The sequence below is a fragment of the Onychostruthus taczanowskii genome, unplaced genomic scaffold, assembly GCF_017590055.1.
Source record: "Onychostruthus taczanowskii isolate IOZ18803 unplaced genomic scaffold, ASM1759005v1 scaffold2, whole genome shotgun sequence".
Taxonomy (NCBI): domain Eukaryota; kingdom Metazoa; phylum Chordata; class Aves; order Passeriformes; family Passeridae; genus Onychostruthus; species Onychostruthus taczanowskii.
In genome coordinates this window covers 2,885,964-2,904,303 of record NW_024499239.1, presented here as the reverse complement: position 1 = coordinate 2,904,303, position 18,340 = coordinate 2,885,964, and the positions used below count along the sequence as shown (strand labels likewise).

The 18,340-nt window shown below is 38.2% G+C and overlaps 1 protein-coding gene across 4 annotated transcripts in view; it reads left to right on the top strand.

The window, feature by feature from the left end:
- Positions 1–18,340, top strand: part of TRMT9B (tRNA methyltransferase 9B (putative)) — a 113,725-nt gene that overhangs the window by 37,685 nt on the left and 57,700 nt on the right. The window contains exon 3 of one of the 4 annotated variants that reach the window (XM_041402534.1): positions 16,135–16,189. The exons of the other annotated variants lie outside the window; for them this stretch is intronic. The gene's annotated coding sequence lies outside the window, so the exon portion shown is untranslated. The remainder of the gene's footprint in view (positions 1–16,134; positions 16,190–18,340) is intronic. 4 annotated transcript variants of the gene reach the window in all.

The window sequence follows — 18,340 nt, the reverse complement described above, 5'->3', positions numbered from 1 at the left end:
TTGCTATCTAGCAGTTTCCAGCACTGATTCCATGCCCAGTTCCTAAGTCTGCTCAAGGTTCCAGGCTGCTTTCTGGATGTGACAGAGAATGTCTGTTACTGTGGCAGAATGCTTAGGAGAGAAATAAACTGTGCCTAGGAGTTCAATTCTGCTGATAGACATGGGAGAAGTCATTTGAGAGACAGATGTAGTTTTCTGTAGACTGTTAGTCCAATGCTGTCTTTAGAATCTGAAGGTTAATATATTAGCAACACTGCTTGCCAGCAGTGACCCACCATTACACAGTCGTTTATATGCAATAGTATTGAAAGGTTAAATGTTCTCCTGCAGTGCAAAAGTGAAACATGACTCTTGCTTTAAGGTCACACATTGCTTTGTCTGATACTACTGAACAATGTATTACAAACAAGATGGATCCCAAACCATCCATCTTTTGTGATGCTTGTCATAGGGAAGAGGTCAAGTGGATTTTATGAGCCCGTATTATGCCAAGCATTGTGAAGAAGACCACTCAAGACTGACAAAAAGTTTTTTGGACTGCCAAACCTCTTTGGAAAGTGCCACATCCTATCATATTGTCATAGTTATAATAATCTGTTTATCAGAGTTTAGCATATATTCTTTCAAGAGTGGATGATGTAGTTATAACAAGAAAATTTGTTAAAATACATTAAATTATATTAAGTAGTCCATTTAAATAATTCAAAATCATGAGCAAAAAATCAAAATAAGTGTGCAAGTTCATGATGAAGAGACTTCTGTGATGCTCTCTTGTGGCACAGGAAAGGATAACGAGCTTTCTGCTTTTTGATTGTCATATCTCTATCATTTACAGACATTTGTTTGGGCAGAAGTCAAAATAAAGAGATTGGGCTCTCCTTTGTTTAGTGTCTGTGCTCTGAAAAAAGGGATTGGCATCCATGAAATTTTTCAGAGACTCTGAGAAGGAAAGCCCTTTATAAAGAGAAGACAGAAGTGCTAATTGTGGGAAGAAGAATATTTCTTGTTAATGACAGAAGTTTGCTTGAGGTTTTTTGTTGACTTAAGCAAAATCCTACATACCACAAATAAAAAGCAATAGAAATTTAAGTAATGTTAGATCTTATGAAGAGGTGCTCTTCCTCTTAAATAGTATGTTTTAAAACTATTTTCTTTGAAGAAAGGTTTCCCAGTAGCTATAACAAGCTGTCATCAAACTAGGCAAAGAAATGCAATAAATCTTTTCTTGACACTCAGTCATTGAAATTGTACCCCAGTAAAAAGGAAGCTTAATAATTAATTAATTATTTACCTCTACTCTTTCACTTCCTCTGTATCCTCCTGTCCCTGTCTTATGATGTGCAAATGCTAGGAAATGTGGTGCAAAATGACTGGATGAATATGGGAAATGAGCAGTGGCCCAGTCTCATGTGGGTTTCAAAATCTAGTCTCCACTTGCTATAGGGCTTGTCATTACTAGACTTGTAACAAGAGAGGTAGGAAAGGTCAAGGTGAGGATTTTCTGTGTATTCTTAAATATCATATAATTATACAGCTGTGTCCTTTTTTGCCACATTCTTGATAGTTTGTTCTTGAGAAGATAATGCATCTGCCAGTACCAGCATGTTTAGGGATTTGTGGATTAACATTTTTGAAGTTATGTTTTTAGCCTTAGAAGCCAGAACTATAAGAACTAGAAATTAGTATTAAAAAATACTTTTTACCAGTTCTCTGCTTTGCTGAGGAAGAAAAAAGGCTGCACTTCACCCAAACAGGAGTAATTTTTACTCCTTTTGATTACAATGAATTCAAACTTTAGTGATCTATTTTGAATATATTGTCACGTCTTTCAGGCATTTGTGGAAGAATAGTGAAATAATGGTCACCAACACCTCTGGTTTGCTTAAGATTGGAGTATTTGGACCAGCAGTGTCCATTTCATTGCATTTCCATTTTTGTTTCTTTGCATATCAAAAACTTGAGGGTGAAAGATGTGATTGACTTTCAGCCAAATCCTTTTCATCACACCTACATTTAGAGGAACTCATTACTATCAGTCATGAATTTCTGTTTATTTTCCCCCTCCTCTTTTAGTTGTTAGTGTTTTTATCCATTTCCTATCTGTTTAATATTTGTAGACCTGTAAATCCCTGTGCAGACTTGGTGTACTGCAGCTAAAGGATCAAATCAAGTGGATTACATTTCTAATGTAAATAGTTGAATTGTTTCCAGTTTAACACATATTTATGGTTTATCTTAGTTAACAAAAAATTTGTAGAATTACCAGCAGATTATAACTATGGCAACAAGAGAAGATGGAACAGTTTCTTTTTAGGGTGTAATAGACAAATGAATCTCGGGTTTTGTTTCCACTGCTGATACTCTGTTCACAAGTCAGAACCATTAATGTGTGATATCAGAAACATTTGGCAGTCTCATGTCAATTAAATAACTCCAATGTGAAATCAGCATGATTAACAGCGGATGTTAAACAAGATTGTGATTTAGAGAAATAGTCTACAAAAGATTTGGTGAAATCTGTGAAATTGCAGAAATGGGTCCTTGTTGTGTATGTGGTTGAAAAACAATGGAAACAATTTAATTAGTGCCAGATTAAGCTGTCACAACATGAAAGTAATTATACTTTTCATAGCAATTAACAATTAAATATTTACAAATTCAAAGTTATTTTAATGATAATTATAACAATGTGTATACACTTTCCACTGCATACAATACAAAGGTCCATCTTCAAAAATAAAAAAACCTAGTTTCTCATTTAATTGCTCTAGTGAACCTGATGAAACTTTAAACCCTTTATTTCTTTTCAAAGTGAAAAGCTGTGTCAGTGATTATTGTCATTAATAATCATGGCTTCAGTTTCCTTTTTTAGAGAGGTTTTTCTCCACTGAAATGTTCTGTACAACCTGGGTCTCTCTCTCATTGCATGCCCTCCCTCTCTGCATAGGTTCTCTTGGAAGTCTGTGGATGAGTTCTCCACCAGCAATTCCAGGTTCAGTGAGTTGGCATGGAGGAGAAAGAACTTACAGCTCTGTCTGCTGGTCATGAGCAGTTGAAATCCTCTGGTTCTTCATCACAGTTTTGGTCTCACTCTCGGACAAAATACTTCTTCCATTCACTTTTCTGTGACTGTTATTTTTCTTTCCTTATCACTGAGAAAACACAAGTATCATTCTGGTGTCTGACAGTTCTTCTGTAGCCACTGCCCGTGGCATTCTATGTTTCCCAGCTTAATGTGATTATTTAGCAAAGTCATAAGAATCAGGCCAGAGTCCAAGTTAGCCTGAATGCATCCTCCCACTGGAGGAGAGAGAGTTCGATGCTTCAAGCTGAGAGATTCCTGTGTCTCATAACTGCTGCCTCTGATTGCTCCCTGTGCAATCAGCCCTTGCGGCTCAACAGCAAGAGCACGAGCCTGAGCTTTACCTGGGGCTCAGGGAAAAGGAGGACAATTGAGGGTTTTCATTCATAGCTGGTGCTGCAGTGGAATAGCTCCTTCTCCCTAGGAACTTCTGCCAGCCAGGTAACATTACCACTAGGGTTGAGCAAAACAACTTTATTGCAGGCAGGAGAGAAGAGCTGACCGCCTCTACAAGCAGGAAGCATTTGATTCATCTGCTGAGCAGCACCAAGGGTCAACAATATGATTATTGTGGTGAGTCATCCTCACTCCGCTGAAGATGATCAAGGAAAGAAACCCTGTGGGAAACTAACCCTTTTGAAGAGAATAAATCATCTCTGTTTAGCAACTGATCTTTTGTTCAGATTGTTCATGGTGTTGGAGGATAAGTTGGCCATCTATGACCACCAAGCAGTGGGACAGAAGGACAGTGTAAATCCAACAGTTTGTTGGAGTAGAGATGGAGGAGGCAAGGAGAGGCCTGCAGACAGATTTAGAGGCTGAAGCTCATTTAACATCTCTACGGAACTGGTAGCTGAGAAGAAGGTGGGGGAAGCACATCTCCCACAGGAAACCCCACTGTTGCCAGCAGTAGCTTTCCTTGTGCCACAATACTCTAGGTTTTTTGCAACCCTTGATGATAGGATTTGTGGGAAGAGTGTGCAATCCCAGCATGGTCTCCTGGCAAACAGGAAACACAGCAGTCAGGTGGATGAGTGGGTATTTCTTCACTTGTCTCCAAACACACAGTGTCCAAATGATAGCCAAACAAGGTGAGCCTCTCTTTCTTCTCAGGCTGTTCCTCCAAATGATGGGTGCCATAAGGCCCAGAGGCATTCTGGCCACATTTCTATCCTTGTTATATATGTTGTGTCTCACTGCATTCACCTAGGTCTCAAATTCCTGCCCTGTCTTGTAACAATCTAGTATCTCATCTTTATGTTCTCCTGTGTCCCACCATGTTTCACCACTGGAATTAAGGGCCTTACCCATGTTTAAAGTAAAAAGCCTGGATCTAGTGAATAGTGGAGGGCTGTGGCTTTTAGCCCTGTTTCTGTTTTGAGGGCTCCTTTCTGGAGTATCTGTAACCTCTTTTGACTGGGAAGGTTTGGTTAAGAATTAGAGGAGTGAGTCAAAAGAGTGTTTGAGAGGAGGATCAATAACTGAATAGCTGAGACAGAGGAGGAATAAATGTACCCAATTTTGGGTGACAAAACTTGGTGTTTGGGCTTTTTTTGTTTTGCCAGGCTTGTTAGTAGGGGTCTTGGCTTTGACTTCAGCATACATTCAAAAAACCAGTACAATTAAGTTTTTTGTATAATCACACAATTTTTTTTTTAGTTTGTTGCAGTTAGTCTGAAATGCATGTATAAGGAAATAGCTTTAATCAAATATAAAAAATTAATCAGTTTTAGATTCAGAAGTTCAGGTGTTTATAAGAAGGGCCAAGACAGGTTTGCAGTGCAAAAGAAGTTTCTAGTAAAGTAGTTTAGTTGATGGGGATTAAAGGATTACAAATATGTAGAAATGTGTACAGATGACACACATTTCCTGTTTCAAAATTAGTCTAAGTTAAAAGTTATATATATATGTATATAGGTACATAGTGGAATTTGAACAACAAAATGCTTAATTTTGTGAGTTTTATGTATCTGTACCAAAAGGAGATAGGCTATGTATTTAATTAATAGCCTATAATAATAGCTAATGAATCTGCTGAATCTCCTGACAAATCTGTATGTGGCTGGCTCCAGCTTCCCTCTCAGATGGAGCTTGCCCTCCCACCACATCTCTTGTGGAGAAGTCCTGGCTTCTGTATTTTGTTTGCAGAATAAGAAGCGACCTAAAAGCTTTTTTGTGGAGCTGTGTCCCTTGTCTCAGAAGATGTTGCCATGTAATTGAAAAGCTGTTCTTTTCATTGGTACCCAGAGTACTGGCACTTTATGGTTGTGCCTGACTGTTTCAAGGTTAGTTTTCTCAGTCAAAGAAAAAATTATGAAAAATTTCAGTTAATCCACCTGCACACTTATGCATATTATGCATTTCCCGTTGGACCCGAAAACAAAACCAAACAAAAGCAAATGGAAGGAGGGAGATTTGAGTGAGCCTTGCTGTGTGTTGAAGGTGCTGATCAGTGATGAGCAGCAGGAGCTCGTCTCTGGGTCGCTGCTGCCACCCACTGGCGCTGGGCTGGGTCCTGCTCCGGGCTGGGCGAAGCCAAGTGATTGAGATCCAAGTGATGTTTTATGGAATTGTGCAGGAAATAGGTATAATTTGTCTGAAGAACACTGAGACTCTTTTAAGATCGACAACTGCCACATTAATACAGATCTAATAAGTTTTTTGATTCGTATTTTCTGTTTAGTTTTATAATGATTTTGTTCATTTGAACTACAAAATGCTTAATTTTGTGAGTTTCATGTATTTGTACCAAAAGGAAATAGGCTATGTATTTAATTAGTAGCTTTAAATTAAGAAATAATAGCTATGAATCTGCTGAATCTCCAGTTCTCATGACTGTAATTGTGAGGATAGTATATATTAGGGCTAGTGATATTTCATTTGCAAAAAGCTTCTTACTGGAAACTGTCCCTTTTAGTGATGTCTAAATACAAAATTGCATTTGTCTGTATAACAAGACTCCCAGTGAGTACCTGTTTAGACAGTAACAAGAAATCCACCCCAGAGCAAAACAATACCAGTGAGACCTTAGAGGGTTATCTCAGCTGTAACAGAGACCTCTCCCCTTCAACCTACCGAGATGGCTCAATCTCTCTAAACTCCAGAGCAAACACATAAGATTGAAAGGATGTTTTGAAGGTCAACATGCTTTGAACCTTTCCGGTGAAAGTATTGCAAAATCACTATGGAGCATTCTGTCAGGATCTCCCATTATTTGTAGACTGAGTTTGATTTTGCTGGGCACTGTCCTCGTTGCAGCACAATGTCACTTATGAACATTTTAGGCCTTAATTGCCCTTTAAAATGTTTTTCAGGACATCTGTGGTTTAATACAAAGATGCACATCTATTTAACCTCAGTTATATGTGTGAGCTTTGTGGCTCTACTTCTTGTTGTCAAACCCAGTTTGAGGTACTGCTTTTTAAAGGGAAGGTTTGTAGGGCTAGGACAGAGATTATACAAATGTGAATTATTAGATACCATAATGATTAACTGCCAGGTTTTGATTAGCAACCTTAGGCTGTCTTCTCCTTTATTGCATTAACTGTTTCAGCTTTCTCCAATTTCCTGGTCTCAGTGTCTGTCTCAAATCTTGCAGTTGTGTTGTCCATCCCAGACATGGCTTATGTTACAAGCATCCAGGACTCCATTAGTCTTGCAATACAAGTTGTTATATATATACTATATATATATATATATATATATATATATATAATTGAAGGAGCTTGCTGTAAGACTGAGGTTACTCTTCTTTACTGTTGTTTCTGGAAGCTAACTAAAGCAGAGGTGAGGATATTGGACAAATAATTGAATTCCTCATTTAATGGGAGTACCATTTTCTATTTCGGCTGACATGTTCTCTCTGGCATCCTTTTCAGTGTGACACAGACAGGAGGAGTTAAAAATTTTCTTAACATATGAGTAGGAGAGTTCATTGTGGAATTGGGGTGGAAGCTGATTTTTTACTCTCCAAAAGAGATGTGTCAGATTCTTGGTGTGGTAGCCTGTTAGATCTGAGGATAAAAGATTTGATCTTTTGCACCCATGCTGAGTGCTTCTGACAGCTGTGAGACTTTTTACGTAGTTTTCACATGGTGCCTATAACAGAGGCTGTGGTTGGAAGGCAGGCATTGCTAAGGAGCATGTTTTGAATCAATATATTTTGGAGAAATGTAATCTTTTTTGTTGTTGTTGTTGAAAAAGCCGTGGAAGAAGCTCTTCAGGAGGAAGCAGGAAGATGCAGTCAAGTGCCAGGAGCGGTGCGTGCCGTGGTGCCGCTGCGGAGGTGCAGCGCTGCCTTTCTCCCGCGGCGCGGTGCTGAAGGAAGCTGCGGGTGCGAGAGAATCCAGAGTGCCCGCGCTGCCCTGTCCTGGGCTGAGAGCCTCGAACACGGGAGCAGAGGCATCACCTCCCTCACACAAAGAGCAGTTCAGTGTCCATTCTGTGATAGTCTTTCAATATCTTGTTAGTACTGACAGTGTCAGTATCGGCAGTAAGTCTAGACTGAAGAGAGTTACTTTTACTCGGGTCATTCTGATAGCTTTGTCACTTTATAATCCTGTTTTTTCTGGTTTTGTTTTCTCTTCTTCCTTTCAGTGACCGATCTTTGTTGTTTGTTTGCTTGTTTTGTGTTTGTCAGTCTGAACCTATTGCTTTACAAATTATTTTTCTGGTGGCTGATCCAGGTACAGACCCTGCCCCCCTCAACTGTGCACTGTCACCTTGACTGTTTATTCTGCTATAATAGTGGTTTACTTGATTGTTCTATCTACTAAAGTTTTGTGATATAAATTTCCCTTTTCTATTTGGGATTTTACCTTACATATGTACCTTATGCTGCTCTTCTGTTTTTAAATTTATGATAGTATCACAGATCTGTTTAAGAGAGTGGTGAAACAAATGCTAGTATTGAGCAGAACTGAGGTAATGGTAATTTTAGCAGCTGGTTAATTATGTAATAACTGGAGGCAAAAGGACATTTCTCTTCCCTATATATGACCCTATATATTTCCTATATATTCCTTACATGGGAATTTTTTTGGTTTTTAACAATATGATGTTCTAGTTCAAGGCTAAAGGCAAAGGAACATTTTGTCAAAGGAACCTTGCAGCCCTTCACGGGAATTTGCTCCCTGTCAGAAACGTTTGTTCATTCTCAGAAGCTCCCATCCACCTGGGACACTCTGTGGTGTTGGTCATGTCTTGTAAGCCTGGTGGGATACCTTGTGGGATGAGTATTTGAATTACTGCTGTGCCTGCAGACAGGAGAAAGCCTTTCTAAGCACATTGCATTGCTCATGCACTTATACTGTTTTTCAGGAATGGTGAGATAACGTTAGGACTTCCACAGGTTGAAATTCTCTGTTAGCAATCAAAAGGTAGAAATATTGTAAATGCTTTGTGAGTTTAATAATGAACTGAAAATAATTCCACTTGGTCTTTTGGCACTTGAATTGCTTTGGGATCCAGCCAGTATTTCAGAGCTTCAATGTCTGAAACAATTCAGTGCTGCAGGCCATTTTTAGGATGCAAAAATTGCTGTGGGTGGCTCATCTTTATGTGCCTATTCAACGGATATGCAGTGTTCTGATAGTTTTCCTTCAAAATCATAAAAACAAGAAACATCAATAGCAACTTTTTAGCATTGATTAAAATTAATGTGAATGGTCATGATGTTTTTCAGTAAAGAAGGTTTTCCTTGCTAGTTTAGGACCACTGCAAAAACATTCCCAGGACAGTCTGTCTTTCTGCAAACACATTTCATATTAAAGATGAGATTTCATTACTCATTATGTTGATTTGTTTACCCACTCTTTGTGCTGTCCCCAAACTAATTTGGCAGTAGGTAGCTCTTTATCTTGACAGTTATTTGGAATTACATGTTAGATCAGAGCACAGTGAGTTTAACCTAGTCAACAAATTGAATATATCCAACAGGAAATATAATGTGATAATGCAAAAACATTTGTTTATTGTAGATTGTATTGGTCTTCCACTAAAATAGTCTAGACTTTTGTGACAGGAACACTGATGTTATTGGTTTATATTTCCTGTTTCAATTAAAATCAATTTCTGATTATGACAGGAGCCACTCCTTTTGTTGCTGAACACATTGCCTGATACACCTCATTATTGATTTCCATGAAGTTTTTTTTCTAAGGTATTTTAATGCTAGAGGCCTATTAATGCTAGAATTGTTGGGAATAAATACACAATTATATTTATGTAGTCCTTTCAGAAAGCTGTGCCAAGGGACATCATAAGAGAAAAAAACCTTTTTGATTTCATTTACTTTTGCCTGGTTAGGCACTTGGCTGCTCACAGCCAAGTGAATATTCATTTATAGTGAATGAATGTGCTGTGGCTGTGAATAATGGCTGTGTTGTAATTGGAACAGAGTCATATAATTTTTCCTGTTCTGGTATTACAAATATAGCTTCAGTTCAAATGTCTGCATTATCCCTCTATTTTTTGCACACTTACATAAAACTGAACCAGCTGAGGAGCATATATATATTATGTAAAATTTGGACATAACTAGAAAAACAGAGTTGCTCCTCATATTCTATTTGAAATTATCCATAAAAGAAGATTTTGTGTGTTTTTAATGTATAGCTTTTCTGTTCATGCCCTGTGTGAAGTTGTTTTACAGAATATACTGAAAATTGTAATCAGCAAACGATTTGTTAAAGATGATACAGAACTACTTTTGCACTAATGAAATGTTGAAGGTCATCTCTTAGAGCACTCTTATAGTCCATTTAGTTATAGGCTCTAATTCATAAAACTATGCTGTGAGACAAAATTCCTGTATTATGGGCCAGTGTGCAAAAGCAAGAAAATAAAAGGCTTATGCATGAAACAGTATCAGCTGTTATCATATTTTGAAGCAAAATTCAGGCCGTGCAGGTTATCTCTGTCAGAAAAAGCATGAAATAATGTATCTTAAGGGTGATTCCCCAATTTATTAACAAATAATTAAAAATACCCCAAAGAACCAAAACACAATTATTTCTTTAATCACAAGATGATAAATTAATTTCTTAGGATTTCAAGAATTCCAGTCAAAACTTAGAATAAATAAAAGTAGTTTCATATGGTAATCCTGTGAGATCACAGTATTACAGGATGATTGATGGGAAATCAAACTTTCAAAACTTCTTGTGTACAATTCCCCACCCTCTCAAATTGTGCTTTTGGAGCCAGGTTATATAACAAAGACAGTGTATATAACAAAATGCAGACAGGAATGAGCAGCTGGGGGCAGCAGAAACAAAGCAGGATTTCTCTTAGCTTGAAATTAGTGTCTTAATGCTTTTATAGCTGCATTTTGATGTTACCTTTCTAGAATTTTGTTCATGTTTTTCTGTCTACCTCTTAATGGGTAAAAACCCCATTATTTTGACGATGTTTAACACAACCTACCTGTATTTTTCTATACAAGACTCACTTCTGTCTCCTGATGTTAGAATTTAGAATTAGAATTAGAATTGCCCTTTGTGAACAATGCCCTATTTTCCAGCAGGGACTGCAGCCTTCTAGTAGCTACTGTTCATTCTTGATATTCCAGAACAGAGCATTGCTCATTTCAACTGTACCCATAAAATCAAACTCTTCATATCAGAGGAGGAAAACTCAGGTTTTGAATAGATAACATGATGACAGGTGAGTGAAGGTTAATATCTCTGGAAGAAATCCCATGGCCTTCCAAGTTGTGGAGTATGTTGTTAATGGTGATTTCCATGAGACAGGACTGTCTGAATATGCACTGAATATGCACTGAATGCATCTGGTCCCTCTGGGGATGGAAATTTCAAGTTGTGCTGAAAATGTCTGCAGTCAGGTAAGGGTTGTCTCAGAGCTGCTAGTAACATTTCTATAAGATGCTCACAGGATTATGTACTGCATTCATGGAGCGTGCTCATGTGGGTATATTGGGTTTGGGTGGCAAGGTTGTGGTACTGGGGGGCTACAGGGGTGGCTTCTGTGAGAAGCTGCCAGAAGCTTCCCACGTGTCTGACAGAGGCAGTGACTGCAGGCTCCAAGCTGGACCCACTGCTGGCCAAGGCTGAGCCCATCAGCAACAGTGGTAGCACCTCTGGAATGACATTTTAAGAAAGGGTGGAAAACACCTGTGTAATGGTACCCAGAGAAAAAAGGAGTCAGAATATGTGAAGAAACAGCCCTGCAGCACCAGGGTCTTTGCCCCAGGCACTGGAGCAGAGATTCCCCCGCAGCCTATGGGAAGGACACAGTGTTGGAGAAGGTCACAGAGCACTGTCTGCAGTGGGAGGGATCCCACACTGGAGCAGGGGAAGAATGTGGGGAATCCTGCCCCCAGTGGGGAAGGAGTGGCAGAGACAATGTGTGATGAACTGGCCACTGCCTCCATTCCCCATCTCCTTGTGCTCCTGGGAGGTGGAGGTAGAGAATTCAGGAGTCAAATTGAGCCAAGGAAGAAGAGAGGAGTGGAGAAGAAGATATTTTAAGACTTGGTTTTCCCTCTCATTACCCTGCTCTGATTTGATTGGTTATAAATTAAAGTAATTTTCCCAAGTTCAGTCTATTTTGCCTGTCACAATAATTGCTGAGTGATCTCTCTCTGCCCTTATCTGACACTCAAGCTTGTTGTCATAGCAGAGACACAGCAGCTTTGGTGGGCACCTGACAACCAGACAGGGGCCACCACCAAGGGTGATCTAAACATTTTTGAGAGTACTCTTCTGGTGGGAGTGGGTCTATTGAAATGGCATTGGGGGAATGGACAAGGAGGAAGGCGCCAGCCCTAGTGATACTTTGTCCATAGGAAATTTAGGTTGAAGTTCTGAGAAAAAATTACTTCTGGCCTTCACCTAAGCTTTGTTTTGTTGAGGAATACTCGGTACTGGTATCTCTGTGTGCAGCTGCAGTGCCAGCTCTGAGTTCAGCTCTGGTGGTGAGAGCCCCAGAAAAGAGGCTGTGAACTGGAGCCAACCTCTGCACAGCAAAGGGCACAGGGACCTGTGGTGCCAGACAGAGGACTGGACACTTAGAGACATGGCAGGAGCTCAGGACTCAACTGGAAGACCCCAGACTTCCCTGCACTTTGACTGTGAGGGTACAAAAGCCCAGGGGTTCCTTTGCTCAGGATCCCTTCCCAGAGGTAGCAGCTGCAGCTGTTATTCTGTTATTACACCATGATTAAATTACTGAAAGGATCCAGAGGTCTGAGACTCAGCTACGGAAACCTGGTCTGACTCTGTGAGTGTGGGGTCTGTGGCTGTGAAGTGGCCTCTGTCCAAGCGAGACTGCCAGAGTGGCTCAGGGATGGTCAGACAGTTCTTAACAGTCTTAGGGGAACTCTGCATTTTGTTCCAAGTGAGAGCATAAGCAGAACTCAGATGCATCTGATGCAGTGTGAATCTTGGGAATCTTGGGAAGAGCTGAAAAGAGCAGAATGAATCTTGGGAAGAGCTGAGAACTTGCATCATTTGATAACATAAATTAGGTCTGTGTGCACCTCTGCCTCTGATTATCCATTACGCATGCATTTCAAATGTGATAAATATCTCTAGTCTTTTCTTTATCTGTGACTGCAAGGACTGATTAATAAAGAGCATTTGATAAAGTAACAAATACTTTTATGAAGACAAGGATATTCAGAGCAAAATGTGTCTAGGGAATATTCAGAAAGATCAAAAGCTTGTTTTCTTCATTAAAGAAAAACAATACGTTTTGCATCAAAGTACCACACTGTCTCATTGCAGCACAAATAAAAACCAATCTAGTTTATAGTAAAGTTACTAAACTGCTGGCCTGTGAACTGTATGTAATGAAGGATGAATATTTCTCAAGTCTGTAAAATTTTTATACACTTATGCTGAGCATCTAGTTCCTCAAATTACTGCTAAGCCTGTCCATCTCCAGGAAATTATAAATTTGATTTCAGGGAGGCCCAAAACCCATTGATAGTATAAATAATGCTGTGCATTGACAACATCCAATAACATTTATGTTGCATGTACCTATAATAGAATGAGATAAAAATAATAATTATAAGCATAAAAAAACCAGTTTTAACACAGCATTTTAATTGTATTTTGAAGGAAATATTGAGAGTACTTGCATTTATTCTGAACTGAAATGAGGTCAGATTTTGAAATGCTTTTGTTTCCTATGAAGTGGAAATTTGAAGTGCTGATCAGTTCTATTTCTAGAGGAACTTTGTAACTGATTAGATGTCAGACTAATTGCTAGTTCTTGTTTTCAAAAATCCAGAGAAGGAAGCTGTCACTTTGAGTTCCCAAAATTATTTTCTGTACATGTGTTGCAGTTTGTACAGCTTTGTAGTCAATCTAATCATCACTCAATCATCTGTATGCATTTGGAAATTTCTCTTCGTTAATTACCTTTTTTCACCAATTGTTAATAACAGATACACCAAACACTGCTTTCATCATTGCTCATCCATCTACCATCCATACAGGAGAAACTATGGGAAAACATGTTCTTTAAGAGCTCAGAATCCTGTATTAGGCTGTAGTTATTTTGCACGTCCATGTACTATACAAGAGTAAGCATGATTAACTCCATGAACTTAGGGGTCTTTTCCATCCTAAATGACTCTATGGTTGGATGAGTAACTGAAGATCAGGCTGCTAAAATCTTTTGTTCTGACCTATTTACCTGATTAGCCTACACACAATTTTCAAGGTTGGCCTTTCAGCTTCAGCTTAGATAATTACATTGACAAAGATTGTTAAAGGTGCTACTGTGCAGTTTCCTTATTATAGACAATGTCAGAATGAGTTAGCAGATTCACGTTTACATGCATTCAAATTCTGATTAAATTAAATGTAAATCGAAAAACTTGCAACTAGTATATTTCAAATTATAATTTATCTTTGCTTATATTATGAGAAAATAACACACCTCAGTCTAGTGAAGTACAGGCATGTCTTGTGGGCATTTTTACATTATTTCCATCAGCACGTCTCTGCTGATCTTTTTATTGCTGTTACACCAAAAGAGCAACAAGAGCCCCCAAAGAGACTCTGAGTGAAATATAGCCAATGGGATTTTACTTTGAAAATACTTGCACAGTATTTAATGAAAAAATGCCAGTGTACTGAGGATTCATTAACTGTTGTATGTTGCCAACAGAGGAATCATATCTTTTCCTTTCCTCCAGGCCACAAATGCCAACCCTATGTCTTTATCTGACAAAACAATTATGTGTTCTGGCTGTGAGATAACATATGGTAAAGTGTTTTATTCAACAAAGACATCCTAGTGAAAAATCTACTAGTTTTTTTGACCTGAAGTTCCACACTGTATCTTTGTCCTTTGAAATCTTTTAAAGAATCATAAAAAACATGTCACTTAACAATTGGGAAGTGCATCTGCATTTTTCATACAGAGTAAACTCTTGCCAAGAAAATTTAATACAGTAAATTTGCTGAAGCAGAAGACTGTGGATAATGCACTCAGCATATCTAGCCAGTGTACAACACTGACAGCTAGTTCTTCTTCTAAATAAACAGAGGACTTTAGATATAAATGTCTAGGTAAAACCCAACACTTAGGATATCATCACTTGGCAATAAATAATAAATGGATTCCCATGGTATCTTACATGGCATCTTAAAAGATTTTCTCTTTGTATTTTCATCATTCCGGATTTTCACCTGAAATGGCAAAACAGTGCTATAGAAGCTTCCCATCAAATAGAATTCTGTGGCAAATGCCTTATCATCAGATAATATTCATTCATAAGAACCAAAGGCTTTTTCTGAAAAATAATGGTTTTGCTGAGATATTTTCTTGTCTTATTTAATTTTCAGTTTCTTTACAATATTGCTTTTTGAACAATGTTTTTGTTTTAATTATAATTAGAAATGGTGGAGGCTCAGAAGATCTGATAAAATTTTCAGTTTAAAATTTTGACTGAACTAATCCAATTGCCTATCTGGGACTCTTGGAAAAAGAAGAAAAGAGGGAGGGATTTCTAAATTTTTTTCCTCTTTCAGATTTTTAATCCAGTCATAGTTTGAAATTTCATTTTTTGCATCAATAACACCTTCAGGACTGGTTTGAGGTTTCCAAATTATCTGACATCTCTATCTATGGACCTTTCAGGCCACTAAAACTCTAAAGGAAATCACTGTGTTTCTTCTGTTGTGCTCATTATTCTTGCACCTGTATAGGGCTGAGCTGAGCGAGGAATGGTCTGTGTGAATGTTCTGCATGAAACCTTCTTGTGCTGGTCCAATGGAATCACAGCAGCTGGTGCATATAAGAGCCGTGAACAATGAAGAAATACGAGTTTAGATCTACTGGACTTTGACAACTGATGTAAGGTCCAGATCTTCAGATTATATTAAAGAACAGTTATGGTGACTTACTTGGAACTGTATCAGCACTGTATTGGCACCTTATATAGATCTCAGAGGACAATGGTATTTTAAAATCCCTGAAAAACAGCTTTTTTTCTCCTCTAAAGTCATTTTAGTAAGGAAGCTGGATCAAAACTGAGATCAGGATTTCAAATAATACTGGAGTATGTCATTATACTTACATGGGTGGAATTGGAAATCAAGATCAAGAAATTATATAACTATACATGCATTGTGATTGCAAAATACAAATATGGAAACACACAAGAATATGAGAGTTTTCATGTATTTGTTTTTCTACCCTATCGCTGTGGTAGACTCCTATGCCACAATAAGCACAAATGTTGATTTAATATTTTCCCTCTTGTGCAGGAATGTATAAAGCACAGACTATAAGTCAAGTGTTTTAAATGAGACTTAGCTGATGTAATAGCAAATGAATGTGCTGTGTGTCCAGATTTCACTAACGTGTAATAATCTCTGTATTCGTGATGAGTATTTTCATAGAGTATTTTCATTTCATGAGTATTTTCATTTTAAATTTGTTTTTGTTTTGAAAGTCCATGGCAATACATCTGTGTTCTTAATAACTTTACTCTGGTCTTTCAGGTAATTTGATTCATTTTTATGACCTCTCTCTTTTTTTTTTTTTTTTTTTTTTTTTTTTTTTTCCTGTAGTTGGTGCTCTCTCAAGTGAGTTTTGATATTATTACTGGAAATTCTATCCATTCAGGTACATTTAAGTTTTATTGTGTACATTATCTATATAATCATGAGCTGCTTTAGATTTGTAATTTTTTACATGCTAGGACAGCTGGCCACTAAGTAGAAATTTTTTCTAAGGCAGGAAGAAAATTGCCCTTTGAGAAAAATCCCTGAAAGAAGCTGCTAAGCTTCTGCTTTGGTAGTCTTTGTTCTCTTCTATTTTACTGGACTCTAGGTACAGTGGATTTATATATATATATGCATCGTGAAATTGTGTTAGATTAATTGTTACAAAAGCCTTTTCTTAGCCTTTTACAGTTGTAATCTTCTCTTGTTTTATGCTGGATGGCAATTTGGTGAAATGCCTAGTACTTGGGAAGGTTAGTGACTTAGGCACTGACTTGGTTATATCCAGACTGTTAAAACCTTTCTTTCCAGTGATGAAATAACCTTGATAGATTTAAATAACCTTGAAAAGAGTTTGCCAAATTGGCAACTGTAATTGTTCATCAAGTGGTTGGATTGCTATGGAAGCACACTCTGCAAGCTTTCAGAGGAGGCTGATTTCATTGACATATTTTCTCACTCCTTCAATTGCTGGGATATTGCGAGCACAGTGAGGTGAGTACTTGTTTGAGGAGCTGCTGCCAGTAATGTGCCTGCCTGAAGGCTGTGCTAGCTGCTGGAAATTCTGTAATCATATTACCACAGTGTGTGCTTCTCTTTGGAGGCGAGGAAGCTGTAAAGCCTTAAACGTTGGATCAGCTAGTATTCTATTTTCTCTTGCAAATAGACTTTGGCCAGTCTGAATTTGTTGTTTAAAAAGCAAAACCTGGCATGGTATTTTCACCACATCCTTTCAGATCTGAAATAGACTCAGAAATGGGTCTCAGTGGTGTAGTTGTTTTCTGTACAACAGAAATTCAGAGTTGCCTGTTACATCGCTCACACTGTGAGTGACTAATCCATTATAAGGTGTTTAAATCTGGCTCTTGCCAGATCTCTCTTCTGAAACTATAATACATTAACTGACCAAGACCTTTTGCCTGACACTGTTCCTGGGAGACAAACTGTGCAAAGGTCTCTGGAGCAGGGTTTTAATCCTTTCCAGCCTAAGCAGAACTGGTTTCATTTACGTTCTTTCACAGTTCTTGTTCAGTCCTAGAAGTAAATTACACTTCAGTGTAGAAGTAAATTAAAGTAACTTCTCAGCTACAGCTGCTTTCCTCTCGAAGGACTGGAAAACTTCAAAAGAAAAAGAATTTCCAGTCTGATAACAGTTATTTTGTGTCTGCAGATTTTTCATCAGCAAGTTAGTTTTCCTAATGACAGTTACATGAAACTTAATTGACTTGTTCAGTGGAAAAAGCAAACCATGTGGAAAACCCACACAGTGCATTCATATTCTTCCTTTTCTTACAGAAGTAGCATCAGTTTGTGTGACAGCTACCAGTTTGTCCAGGTACAATGTTGTGCTAAAATGCTGCTTTTGAAGTCACTGGGTGTCTGATCTGCTGTGCACTCATACCCTGGCAGGAATGCTAGAAAGCAAAGGCCTGTGAGGTTGACTGCAAACTGTGCTGCATTTAGAGTAAGAAAAAGCATTGCTGTTTCAGATTTCTTATTTGCATGGTCCTGTTGTTTCACAGACTTGTGAAAGGGGAGGAAGTGGCTGAACTCGCATTCAGTGCAAATTAATTTGTAGTTGTGCCATCAGGCTCCAGAACTGAGCTGTGCTGTTGTGAGGCTTGTATCAGCTCACCTCTGCCTTCACGTGTCTCAGCATTCAGATGAGGAAATCTAACAATGACAGAAGGAAGTAGGCTTGGTCAGGTGAAGTTGCTATGACTTTTCTTAATTTGTGGGTCAAGATTCTCCCATTGAATTAAACTCTTCTTTCAGGACAGTAGCTATGGCTGTTCTTTTTTTTTTTTTTTCGCCCTCAGCCATATGTTCCTTAGGTAATTTAGACTAAGCAAAGTCAGGGGATGAAGCTTTTAGGTGTCTTTGGAAAAAGTGTCATTACAGAGGCTTGATTTTGCAAAATAGAAAAAAATATTTTTCCACTTGGCAAATGCCAATTAGCTTTTTCAGTGGCTTAGTGTAGGAGTTCAGCGTGATTTCCATATTTTGAAAATAAGAATTGCTGAGAGATTAGAACAACATGGATTGAAAAAAA